Source organism: Camellia sinensis, chromosome 13, assembly GCF_055761805.1.
Source record: "Camellia sinensis isolate YWXY chromosome 13, ASM5576180v1, whole genome shotgun sequence".
NCBI lineage: Eukaryota > Viridiplantae > Streptophyta > Magnoliopsida > Ericales > Theaceae > Camellia > Camellia sinensis.
Window position 1 is genome coordinate 76,262,893 of NC_138973.1, and position 14,523 is coordinate 76,277,415.

Sequence of the window (14,523 nt, forward strand, 5' to 3'; positions counted from 1 at the left end):
AACTGAAAAGAAGAGTTCTGCAAGAAGGCCACAATTCGAAATTGTCTATCCATCCGGGGAACACGAAAATGTACCAAGATCTGAAACAGAATTTCTGGTGGCCGGGAATGAAGAAAGAAATTGCTGATTTTGTATCCAAATGTCTTCATTGCCAACAGGTCAAAGCTGAACATCAGCGACCTGCCGGACTATTGCAACCCCTACCCATACCAGAGTGGAAATGGGAGCATATCACGATGGATTTTATCGTTGGATTACCTCGCTCCAGAAAAGGTATGGATTCAATTTGGGTTATTGTTGATAGATTAACCAAATCTGCTCACTTCTTACCTGTCAAGACAATCTATAATGCGGACAAATTGGCTGTTATCTATATTGATGAAATTGTAAGACTGCATGGAGTGCCTGTGTCTATTGTTTCTGACAGGGATTCGAAGTTTACATCGAGGTTTTGGCAAAGCCTACAGACTGCATTGGGTACTGAACTGAGACTGAGTAGTGCCTATCATCCTCAGACAGATGGCCAATCGGAAAGGACCATCCAAACTCTGGAGGATTTACTGAGAATGTGTGTCCTTGATTTTCAGGGAAACTGGGAAAGTCACTTGCCCTTAGCTGAATTCGCTTACAACAACAGCTACCATTCGAGTATTGGTATGGCGCCTTTTGAGGCATTGTATGGCAGAAAATGTAGATCTCCAATTTGCTGGGCAGAAGTTGGAGATGGGCCTTTGCTTGGGCCCGAGATGGTGTATGAAACAACTGAAAAAGTGAAACTGATACAGCAAAGACTGAAAACTGCACGGAGTAGACAGAAAAGTTATGCAGATGTCAGAAGACGGGACAGAGAGTATGAAGTGGGTGATCACGTTTTTGTGAAAGTGACACCGATGAAAGGCCAGACTCGTTTTGAAGTCAAAGGCAAGTTAGCACCGAGATACGTCGGACCTTATGAGATTATTGAGAAAATTAATCCGGTGGCGTATCAAGTTGCGCTTCCTCCTGAAATGGAGTATATGCATAACGTCTTCCACATTTCTATGTTGAGAGACTATCTTCGGGATCCTTTCCATGTGATTGAGCCTACTCGGATAGTGTTGAGTGATGACTACACTTACGAGGAACGGCCTATACAGATTGTAAACCGACGAATCAAGAAACTGAGGAACAAAGAGATCCCGCTAGTGAAAGTTGACTGGCAGAACCATGGTGGTATGTATGCCACTTGGGAAAGGGAAGATGACATGGCCAAACGATATCCTGAACTGTTTCCACTGAATCCTGTTTTCTTCTAGAATGAAGGTAACTCGAGTTTAGAGGACTAAACTCTTTATAAGGAGGGGAGACTGTAACAACCCTCATACTGTTTACTGATTAATGACTGATTGATTACCGATTACTGCTAAACGGAACTGATAATGACTGATAACTGACTGATAATTGAACTGATTAAAGTACTGAACTGACTGACCGAACTTTAAACTGAGTTAAATGTATGCATTTGATTGAATTGCATTCTATCTGTTTGGCTGTATGATTATCTGTTCATGCTTATATGTTTAAACTATTAATTGAAGGCCTTATCGGCGGCCGAACCGGAAATGGGTTAGTGTATTATGATCGTCATATTTAATATGATTTTATGGTATAATTACCTGAAAACTGATTAGGTATGATTAAATTAGATTAAAATGAGTTAATTGCAAAGTTTGCCGTAATTACCTAAATGCCACTTAAGTGGCCCACTACTTGGCTCATCTCATTACACTCATACGTACACATTTCATCAGCTCATTCTTGAGCACAGCACCGACTAGAGAGAGAGAAATAGAGAGTGAGAGGGAATTGAGTTGAGTTTGAGTTCATTGGTGGAATTGCTTGGTAATTGAAGTGTAGATTGCTAATTTGAGCCTCTAGCCTTGCATTGGAGACCTAAGGTAGAGTGATTACTCTCTTGTTTGTGTATTTGAGCTTGATTCTTGCATGGTTCATGTTAATTTGTAGAGCTAAGTCATGATTCGGTTCATTAATGGTGGATTGAAGCTCAATCCTTGCATGCATGTTAGTTTCGTTGAAGTTTTGAGGTTGTAGTTCATAATGCCTCACATGCATGTCCATCTTTTGGTCATACTCCATGAGTTCATCCTATCTTTGAAGGTTTGAGCTCTTTTGAAACAGCATTGAAGCTCTGAAAATGATTTAAGATCATGCATGTCATGTTTGAAGATTGTTCTTGAAAATGATTTGAAATTGGGTTTGAATTAAACACCCTTGGGCTTTGATTTCTTAAAAATTGAGCTTTGAAACATGATATTCTATGTGTTTATAAATGTTTTCCAGAAAATGGGCCCAAGAGGATTGGTTTTGATGCTTTTGAGCTTGGTTTTGGACCTGGAGCTCGAATCTGGGATTTCCAGATTTCAGTCGTCCGCTCGAGCGGGGGAAGTGCCGCTCGAGCGGGAAAATCGAGCTTCCAGCATCTTGCACTGTTTTACAGTCCGCTCGAGCGGAGTATTGGGCGCTCGAGCGGAGTCATGTCTCAAGCTCGAGCGGGCGTCGAGCGGGGATTTCACCCATCCAGTACTTTCATGGTACGCTCGAGCGGGAAAGTTTACGCTCGAGCGGGTACCTTTGTTTCATGTACGCTCGAGCGGGGAAACCTGAGCTCGAGCGGGACTCTGTTTTTCTGAAAATACTTTTCAATGTACATCTTTGCATCCTCATCCCACTCTAGGCATTCTTAGGCCTAGTTTAAGACATATTAATGAGGACATAGATGTAGAACACACCAAGGCAAATTAGGGATTAAGTTATCATCTTTCCCAGCTGTGTAGCTTAGTGTGTGTTCAATCTGTTAACTGTGTAGGGTTGGCGACTGGAGAGACACGCTCTAGCATACTGTAGCCCAGAACTCTGTGAGTAACAATTGTGTAAAGATATGTTCAACTGATTATCTTTTGAATACTGAACTGAACTGTTTACTGAACTGGTATTATTTACTGAATGAATGTATGTCCTTTATTTCTGAACTGTACTGTGGCATCCTTAGTACCTACTGTTTACTGTTACTGTTACTGCGACAGAATTCTCTGTCGGTTCCCTCGTGGAACCACTACTGTTTACTGACTGATGGCCATCATTACTGTTCGGTCTTTTAAGACCTACTGTTACTGTTATGCTAATGGATGTACCACATATGACTGTTTACTGTACTGAGCAACTGAATTACCGATACAAATGAACTGTTTTCATTACTGTAAGGACATTCATTCTAAACCCCTTTACGCTTTATGTTATTCACTGGGCTTTAGCTCACTGCTCATATATATATGTAGGTGTACAGGCACCAGACCGCAGCTAGAGGCGTCAGGGTTACTCCAGTTTTGTCAAGCCAGCCTTTGTGCCTCACTGCGAGGTTCCGAGTTGCCATGCTATGGCTTGGGGGTGTTTTGTTTATTTTCCCCCTTCTGTACTGTTTTACTGTTTTGTATAGACCGTACTGTTTTGTACAGACGGAATGTTTTCTGCACTGTTCTGTAGGGTTGAGTCCCTAGTTTGAATGAATGTAAATATTGTACATACTGTTCTGTACTGTTTCTGTGTGAATATATGAATAGCCTTTTCGCATACAGACTGTCACAGCTCAATGGACACTATTTATTTACTGTATTGGCTTCCGCCAGGCCCTGTACTCTGTTTCACTGTATTACTGTTAAGCAGGCCTTCGGTAATCTCGGATTACTGGCCGGTTACGGTACTAAACCCATAGGGCCGGGTTTGGGTCGTGACAGTATGTATTTTCTTAATTACATATAGAATTCTACACAAATCTAAACTTAATTTAAATCATACTAATTTTACCTAATTTGTATGAATAATACTATATGTATCAATTAGTGCACTAATTAGTGTATCAATTGATGATATGACATAATTTAAGATGTTTTTGATATTTGTAATTTGTATAATAAATGGGATCAATAATAATGTCATAACTAGTGTTGGTATACTAGTTAGTACAGTAATTAGTGTATATAACACCACTCATTTTATATGGACTCTATTTGACAAATATTTCTTTTCTATATATTTTTCATGATAAATTGAGATTATCCACAAACTTAATACTAATTTTGCGTGTCACGTTTTTTCCTTTTAATTCTTTTAAGGACATTAGGATTTTCTTTAATGTTAAATTGTCCTCTCTTTTTTTTTTTCTTCTTCTTCTTATTTTTTCATGTATTATTCTATACCCAATACGAATTCTATATTATGAATTTGTCCTTTAAATTTTATAGTGATTCTATGTATGAAATGATATTTCATTTCTTACATTATTTTATATAATCACAACTCATAGAAGAAAAAAGCTTGTACAACAATGATACTCTTGAGGAACTTTTAGGGTGTGTTTGGTAACGTTTACTTTTTCGGTTTATATTTACAAAAACTTTATAAACTGGTTTTTGTTTATTTTTAGAAAAACATAAACTACAAACGTGTTTGGTAATTGACAAAATATTTAAAAAAATTTAAAAATGAAAAAAAGAGTGAGAAATGGCAAGTGGTGGCAAGTGGCAACAGAAGACGGTAGTGGAAAGTGGTGACGGTGGGTGGTGGTGGTGGGTGGGTGGGTGGGTGACGGTGGTGGGTGGTAGCGAGTGGGTGGTGGTGGTGGTGGCAGTGGCGGCTGGTGGGTGGCGGATGACGGGTGGTGGTGGGTGGTGGCGGGTGGGTGGTGATGATAGGTGGTTGGGTGACGGTGGCGGGTGGTGGGTGATAGTGTGTGGGTGGTGATGGTGGTGGTGGCGGGTGGTGGATGGTGGTGACAGGTGGGTGGTGGATGGCGGATGGGTGGTGGCGGGTGGTGGTGGTGGTGGTGGTGGGTGGGTGGGTGACGGTTGCAGGTTGTAGGTAGTAGCGAGTGAGTGGTGGTGGTGGCGGTGGTGGTGGGAAGTGGGTGGCGGGTGGGTGGTGGGTGATAGTGGTGGTGGTGGTGGTGGTGGGTGGTAGTGGCGGGTGGGTAGCAGGTGTCTGGTGGTAGTGGCAGGTGGGTGGTGAGTGGTGGCGGCGGCAAGTAAGTGGCCGACGGTGGATGGTAGTGGTGGGTGGTGGCGGGTGGATGGCTGGTGGGTGGTGGTGGTGGTAGTGGGTAGATGGCCGATGGGTGGTGGTGGTGGTGGTGGTGGTGGCGAGGGGTGGGTGGTGGTGGCGAGTGGGTGGCGAGTGGTGGCAGGTGAGTGGTGAGTGGTGGTGGCAGGTGGTGATGGGGGGTGGGTGGTGGGTGGTGGTGGCAGAAGACGGTGGTGGAAAATGGTGACAGGTGGTGGCTAGTGTTGGGTGGTAAAAAAAAAAAAAAACTCAAAACTCAAAACCAAAACACATTTTTTGTGTTTTCATTTTTTGGCCAAATTTATAAACTCAGACCACTGATTTATAAATCAAAAATTTTACCAAACAAGTTTTTATTTGAGTTTTTAAAATTTTTGTAAATATAAACAGAAAACAGAAAACTGAAAACGTAAGTGTTACCAAACGACACCTTAAAGTTTGGATTTGATACTTGAGTTACTTTTTTAATTATTGAATAGTAAGTTCTTTTTTGTTTTGACATCATAATACAGATGATTAATCACTTCACTTCACACACTGAGATATATCTATTGTTTGAATGTTTTTATTATTTTTTCATTTTGGGTTTAAATGTTGTTATGTGAATCTTTCTTAGTTAGTATTGTTGAATTTCTTTTATATAGTTAATATTTTAATTTAATTAAGAGTATTTATTTTACAATATTATAATTTAATATATATATATATATATATATATTATATAAGATCATTATATGACAATCCAAGTATAACAAATTTATATTTGACTTTTTTAATAAATTTTATATAATTTCTATATCTACATATTTTTATTTTCCAAATGAATCTAAAAGAAAATTAAATAGTTAGAATTACTTTTATTTTATATTACTAATTCTTCTTCTAATTTAATTATTATTTTTAATATCAAAATGAACATTTATTGTATTATTTTATAATTTAATATATATATCATACAAAATTATTATATAATAATTACACTTTTATAATAAGATAGAACTAAAATTATTAAAATATATAAATAATTTAATTAAAATTAACATATAAGTATTTAAGTAACAATTTTATAGAACGATATCGTCAATATTATTAAAATAAATAATTAAAATCACTCTTTAAATTGAATTTGAATTTTAAATTAAAATTAAAATTATTTTTTTATAACACATATTATATCATTAAATATTTTTTTGAAAAAATAACAGGTATAATTGCACAAGCCAACTACTAATTCATCTATATAGTGGTGGTGGTGTCGACCAATATTTTGAAAATCGGACATGTGAGCGAATTGGAAAAGAGACTGGATAGGCGGGTCATTGGTTCAACCGTCGGGTCAAAGCGATTGAATCATTACGTCATAATTAATATTATATAATTAAAAATTATAAATAAATAAAAAAATGTTGCATAATATTTACTAATAATATTTAATAAAGTCATAATTGATAAAAAAAAAAAAAGGCAATAGTTTTAAAGAAATTAAACAAATTTAACACTTCCTCCAAACAAATTAATTGAATGCTAGATTTAATTTTGAAAGGAAATGAAAATTTCAACTCTTCCTCCAATCAAATATGATTCAAACAATTTGATTGAATCCCATGTTGAATTTTTAGGTTCTATTTGAACAATTTTTTCCTATAAATAGGAACAAACTTTTATAGTTTCTACAAACTTCCAATGAAACTTCTCTTCATGAGAGGAGACTTGAAATAAGAGTTTTTAGTCAAAATTTTGATATATATATATATATATATTGTATGAGCACGAAATAATTCTTCTCGTATAATCCTGTTGATCAAACTTGCGCTCCTCCAAACGTCGTCGCTTTGCCTCCTAAAAACACAAATGTGAGCTAACTGGCGGGTGTGTGCCGGAAACCCCTCCGATGCCTGAGTCAGCACAATAGACATTAGACACAAAAGCTCTGTGAATTTAGGAATCAAAGTTGTGTTACCTCTCCATAAGTGATGTTGTGAGCTTTTTATAGGTTCCATATGGCACAATCCTAGTAGGACTCTTATCCCTCCATGTAGAGTCCTCTTAGGAATCACACTCCTGAAAAATAATGCTTATCCTTTAACACCCCCTCACTGCTTAAACCAAGTGAGATGGTTTTATCTCGGTAGTATGACAAAACAACCGAGCTAACATGGCCATGCTAGAGCGGCGGAAATGACCGAGCTCCAACTAGCTCGGTTCTCCCCTTCGTCGCTTGTATCTTGGTTTGGTTTGCCAAGACTAACCATCGTAAGCTCTGACCGAGCTAACGAGAGCAAGGTCCACCATAAGCCCAAATACCCCGGTTCCGAATACCATGACCGAACTAATTATCACCATGCCGACCGTGGTAACCACCACTACAATTGGACCGAACTAACCGCAAGGTCCTTTTACTGGGCCCTTTTTACCGCGGCCCACAGAACGGCCCATTACCGTGCCTTGGCCTAGCTCGGCCCTAGTGCACATAAAAACTTCCCTCTCAATTGCCCCTTAATTCCATCTGCGTAGCATGATCGGGATTACCTATTTCCAGCCGAGCTAAAACTTTTAGCCTTTCAACCGAGATAAAATGCCGCCGGGCTACTGATTCGTTCGGTCAAAAAACGTCTCTTCAGTCACGCTGTCATCTGAATCGTTTCCCATTCTAAAGACACGTGGCAAACTGTCATTGGACCAACGTAGCTGTCGCGCCGTCTTTGTACTCCGAAATTTTTGAACAGTCTCACATTTTCTTTGCTTTGTTCGAAAAACCTTCATTTTGAATCAAAGACACCTTTGTTCACCTTCTCTCTCTCTCCCTCCATTTCTCCTCAACCTTACACTTGCAGAGCTCGTGTTCCTTGCTGTTGCTACTGCCATCTTCAGTGCCTTCATCATGAACTGGTAAGTGGTTCAAATCTACCTCATTTCCGTCAATTTCGCACATGATTTGTAACACATAACATGTTTATTTGTATGTTTTTCAAAGCATATACCATTTTTGCTTCCCTTTTTCTGGAAAAAAACCCACGTAATAGAACTATTGTACTTACGAACAATCTGAAAATTTTCCCTTTGATCCAAAATCACACTCCAACCGAACTAGGATTTTGTTTGTCTTAGGTACAAGCTTAGCCAAACTGAACAACCGAACTAAAACTTCACGCCATACTTGTAGTTTCAATAAGTCTAAGTACTTTTTGCTTAACTTAGCCGAGCTAGCGAACCGTACTAGATTTGCGCAATGCCGTACTAGAAAGTCTCAACCACTGACCGAGCTATGCCTTGGGGCTAAACCAACTCCCTGATTTAGTCAAAGCTGAACTAAGAATGCTGCACCATAAGCTACAACCAGGCTATGAACTTCTCATTAACTTAGCCGAGCTAAAGTCCCCTGCTCAAACCAAGCTAAGAACGGATACTATTCCACGTAGCCGAGCTAAGACAATATTTATTTTACCTTTGTTTACTTTTAGCATGGTCCACTGGTCTGTGCTTAACACTTTTTCTTTTTACCTTGCAGACTTAGGTTGGCCAGGCACTCCCTTGAACACTTCAACCGAGATATTCCATATCATCTCAGCACTGAGCTAAAACTTGAAGTTAATTTTATACATAATTTAAACCCATATAGGAAAGTATAGGTTCTTAGTAAACTCACCAGGTGCTATGGTCAAGTTCCGAAGGGACTACCATATCCCTGATGATGTCCATCTTACCTTAGCCGAACTAGATACCACACCCTGGGAAAACCCTAGCTTTGTTCCCTTTACCCTTCTTTCCATTGTAGAAACCGGACTTAGATTCCCTGTACAGCCTCTTCTTTGCGAATTCCTTAGACAAACAAACCTTTGCCCTACCCAGCTTTCCACAAATTTGTACCGTATAATAAATGGCATCGCCGAGCTAAACTGCCGGCTTGGCCTCAACCGCGGTTTGGCTGAGCTATTTCACCAGTACTTTCTAGGCCAAAATGAGGACGACTGGGTTTACTATTTAAGAATAAGGCGCCGCTGTGAAAAGATAATAAAGAATACCCTAGACAAAGATGTAAACGACGATGATTTTTTCTGGGTTTCTGGGAATTTTGAAGACCATGAGGCCCAGATCCCAGGCGACCAAATAAACTGGAACAAAGGAGTTGCCGGTATAATTACCTCAGCTTAGTTTCACGTTTTTCTTTACTTCGTTGCTTATTTTCAACTGTACTAACCGTTGTCTTTTTCCTTTATGCAGATTTGAACTTTCTAAAGTCGCAGTACAGTTATCCCAACCTCGGCGCACTCCGTGCCGCACTAAGGCATCTCAATAGAAGTTGGGCCGGGCTACTCAACTTTGAGCCAACGTATAGATATAGCAGCAGGCGGAAAACCAGGATGACAGACTTCCTCTTGGAGCCTTCGCCAGAACCAGATCCATCCTTGCCCCAAATTAACCTGATCCCACTAACTGCCAAACAAGAAATGGCAAAGAAGAGAGCGGTGAGGGCCCTTATCACCGAGACAAACCAGCCCGAGGTACCACAAGCCAGGCAGACTCAGGAAACCATGGTAGCCCTTCCCACTTCTCAGCTTTCTTCATCCCGGCCCAACAAGTGTGCTCGGACTTCCACAACCGAGCCACGCCTTGTCGATGAGGACGAGTAGTCCATCCTTTCCCAGACCACACCATCGAGCTCGCAACTAGAGCGCTCTGACCAAGCTATCTCTTCTAAATGGGTGCCAAAGACCACCTACAAGAACCGCGCTATCACTAACTCCGACTCAATGGTCGCAGAGAAAGACCTTTTGTTGGCCTTTAACCTTGCCAAGAGCGTCTGCCTTCCAGCCGATATGGATTACCACGATCATCTTACCGAGCTGAAGGCCATTCGCTCGGCTACAAAGTCAATGATGTTAGTAAGTTCTCCTTTTCCTGTTTCTCCTTTTTCATCTGTTAGCTCGGTTCAGCTAAAAATTGTTCCTCTGTTTGCAGGCCTTGCAGAAGAACCACGTTGCTCACAAGCGCGTGTTAGAGCTTCGAAAAACCACGAGGGAGGCCATGGCAGAGGCCAATGCTAAATCGGCCGAGCTAGACGAGGCCAAGAAGAAAATGGCCGAGCTAAATACCGAGGTCCCTCGCCTGACCGGTCTTGTCAGCTTGGCTGAGGCAGATAAGAAAAAGGTTGCGGCCGTGGTGAAAGACAAATATCTGCGCGAGCTGGCCAAACTCAAAGGAAAGAAGAATGTCGAGATAACCGAGTTGGAAAAAAAAAGTAGAAGACGCTGAAGACCGGGGTTACAAAGAGGGGGAGGCCACTTATATCAAGCAATGCGAAGCTGCCAAAGATATATTTTTCAAGTGCGGGTGGAAGGTGGCTGTGGCGCAGCTCGGTCATGGCCCAGAGACCGAGGTCTTTCTCAACCTCCTCCGTATTTCATACCGGGTTATATGGCGAAGTACGCTGCTGCTATTTAGTAAAAATTTCTGCAAGAAGGGGAGGACGATGATCCTGCTCCTGAAGACAACACCCAGCTCGGTTGCCAATCAATCTCCCCAACTCCAGTGGTTCTCATCCCATCTTTGCCTGTTGTGTTTGATGTGGTGCCTTCAACCGAGCTCGACCAAGAGGTGCTTGCCATAACCAAGCTGCCTTTGGGTGAAGACCGGGTTGTTTTGGATGCTGACCTGGATGACCTTTTCTCCTGATTTTTCTTTTTTCTATCAAAAGAGTTTGTAACCGGGTTGAGGCCCCACCTTTTGTACTTTTGTCTTGAACTTTGAATGAAAGTTGTCTTTTGTTTCAACTGTCTATTCGGTTCACTCCATGCATTTATTTTCCAACTGTAGTCTCAATGAAGTATAACATTCTGTAGCCGAGACACCTATCTCGGTCTTGTCCTTGTAATCTGCTCGGTCATTCCAGCCAACCACTCTTCAGCCTAGATCTTTATCTCGGCTGAAGAGTACTAAGATTTGGTTATTCCAGCCACCCACTCTCCAGCTTAGATCCTTATCTCGGCTGAAGAGTACAAAGAGTTTGTTATTCCAGCCAACCACTCTTCAGCCTAGATCCTTATCTCGGCTGAAGAGTACTTAAAGTTGGTTTTTCCTGCCAACTTGGAGTCAAGCGTTTGGTTATTCCTGCCAAATTTCCTGTAGCCTAGATCCTTATCTTGGCTTAAGAGAAGTAAGTGTTGGTTTTTCTAGCCAACCACTCTTCAGCCCAGATCCTTATCTCGGCTGAAGAGTACTTAAAGTTGGTTTTTCTAACTAACCTCTTCAGTTCAAATCCTAATCTTGGCTGAAGAGAGCCCAAAATTTGTTATTCCTGCCAACCTTGAGTGAAGTGTTTGGTTTTTTCAGCCAAACGTCCTGCAGCCTGGATCCTTATCCTGGGCTTAGGAGAAGTGTTGGTTTTTCCAACCAACTTTTTCAGCCTAGATCCTTATCTTAGCTGAAGAGAGCTTCAGGTTGGTTATTCCGGCCAACGTAGAGTGAAGTGTTTGGTTTTTCCAACCAAACGTCCTGCAGTCTGGATCCTTATCCTGGGTTTAGGAGAGGTGTTGGTTTTTCTAGCCAACTTCTTCAGCCCAGATCCTTATCTTAGCTGAAGAGAGCTCAAGGTTGATTATTCCGGCCAAGGTAGAGCGAAGTGTTTGGTTGTTCCAGCCAAACGTCCTGCAGCTTGGATCCTTATCCTGGGTTTAGGAGAGGTGTTGGTTTTTCCAGCCAACTTCTTCAGCCTAGATCCTAATCTTAGCTGAAAAGAGCGCAAAGTTGGTTATTCCGACCAACTCTGTTTACAATGCCCCTAGCTCACTAAAACAACTTTTACAGCGGACAATAATTGTGCTGAAAAGAAACTACTTGTTTTATTGGAAAAAAAAAATTACATGTATTTAAAAGGAAAACTAAAAATAAAATAGTTTGAGATTAGCAGTGTTCCATGGCCTGGGAATGTCCTTGCTATCTTCATCCTCCAAGTGGTATGCCCCTTTCCTGCTAATCCAACCACTTTGTAAGGTCCTTCCCAATTAGGTCCTAACTTGCCATCCCCTGGTACCAGGGTGTTTCCCATCACTTTGCGCAACACCTAATCTCCAATCTTGAATTGCCTCAGTTGTACTGTCTTGTTGTATTTTTTGGATAACTCTCGCTGGTATGAGGCGATGTGAACCAGTGCTCTTTCTCTTCTTTCTTCTACAAGGTTGGGCTCCAATGCTATGGCTTCTCTATTTAAGTCTGGGTCAAAATTTTCGCTCTGATGGTGGGGAGGCCAATTTCCAGTGGGATTACTGCTTCCATGCCGTAGGCTAAGGAGAATGGCGTTTCTCCAGTTGATCGCCGAGGTGTGGTGCGGTAAGCCCATAGAACGTGAGGAAGCTCCTCAGCCCACTTTCCTTTTGCTTTCTCTAATCTTTTCTTCAATCCATCCAAGACGACTTTGTTTGATGCTTCCGCCTGGCAGTTGGCTTGGGGGTATGCTGGTGTAGAGTTGTAGAATTCTATCTTGTACTCCTCACAAAAGCCTCTGAAGATTTTACCATCGAACTGAGTGTCGTTGTCAGATATCAGAGCCTTGGGTATGCCAAATCGAGTGATAATATTCTGCTAGATGAACTTCTTCACATCTTTCTCTTTTATTGATGCCAGTGCTTCTGCCTCCACCCACTTTGTGAAGTAGTCTGTTGCTGTAAGAAAGAACTTTCTGTTGTCGGGTGCCGTTGGAAGTGGCCCTACTATGTCTAAGCCCCATATTGCGAAGGGCCATGGGCTAGTTAAAGGTAGAAGCTCTCTGGCTGGCTGATGTATATGGTGTGCGAACTTCTGACATTTCTCGCACTTTTTGACATGCTTTTCTGAATCTACTTGCATGTAAGGCCACCAATATCCCTGCGAAATTGCTCTGTAAGCCAATGATCTCCCCCATTGGTGGCTTCCGCATACACCTTCCTGTATCTCGAACAAGAATGCCTCAACCTTGCTGGGATGGATGCATTTCAAGTAAGGTCCTGTAAAGGATTTTTTGTACAAGGCCATTGAGGGGGAGAGCCAAAATCGCTGCGACTTTGCTCTAATCTTGTTGGCTTCTTTTTTTTCTTCGGGTAAGATGCCGTCTTTTAAGAACATTATAATGGGATCCATCAATGAATGGCCTAATTCGACGCAACATACCTCTTCTACTTCGGGTTCTTCAATGCTTGGTCTTGGTAGGTAGTCAATTAGCAACGAATGTGGGATGGATGTATCTGCCATCGAAGCAAAGCCTGCTAGTTCGTCTGCTCTGTTATTTTCTTCTCTGCCAATATGTTCTATCTACACTATTTCAACCTTCATGATCTCTTTTCTGACTAACTCTTAGTACTTAGTCATCCTTTGCTTCATAGTCGCCTGAAATTTGGTTTACCACCAGCTGTGAGTCACTGTAAACCATTAGCTCGGTGGCCTTCATGTAGAGTGCTGATTTTAGTCCTGCCAGAAGCGCTTCATACTCCGCTTCATTGTTTGATGCTGGGAAGCCAAGGTTGACTGCCTGTTCCACTACTATGCCATCTGGTGAGATGAGGACTATACCGAGTCCTGCACCGTGCCTGTTAGACGCTCCATCCACGAAGAGCTTCCACATCTCTCCAACGAACAGCTTCCAACAAGTAGAGGGATCGGATGATGCCTTGGGGTCATGAGTGGTGCTGGTATTTTCTTCCAAGTCCATGCTTACTATTTGCCCCTCACTATCTGATTGTACTAAGTTTTTACTTGTTGATGATTCTTGGCCTGTTGTAGTATGGTTTGCCTCTTTTGGACTTTTCTCAATCTGATATGCCTTGGGATGTGGCTGGGTATCTTGTATTGGGGGTTGCGCATTTTCTGCAGCATTTTCCGTCCCCACTGCGGTTGTTCTAGTCAAATCAGCTGGGCAGATGTGATGGCTTCCTAGCGCAAACTCAGCCACGAAGTCTGCCAAAGCTTGGGCTTTTATTGCGGTTCTAGGTTGAAACTTGATATCATACTGTCCCAATTCCACTGCCCACTTCAAGATTCGCCCAGAAAAGTTCGCCCTCTCAAACAAAGCTTTTAATGTAAAAGCTGTGAGGACAATTATGGTGTGGGCATGGAAATAGTGCGACAACTTCCTTGATGCCATCATCAAGGCTAAGGCTAGTTTTTCCAATGGTAAGTACCTGGTTTCCGCGCCTAGCAATGTCTTGCTGACATAAAAGATGGGCAGGTGTTGGATTCCCTCCGTTCTGACCAACACCGCGCTGACTGCGTGTTGTGAAACGACTAGGTACAAAAAGAGCTCTTCTCTAGGTATTGGGGTTACTAGCAGCAGTGGAGAAGATATGTATTCTTTCAAGCTCTCTAGGGCGCGATCGCATTCTTCGTCCCACTCAAACTTGGCTTTTAATGCTTGGAAAAATGGTCGACATCTGTCTGACGACC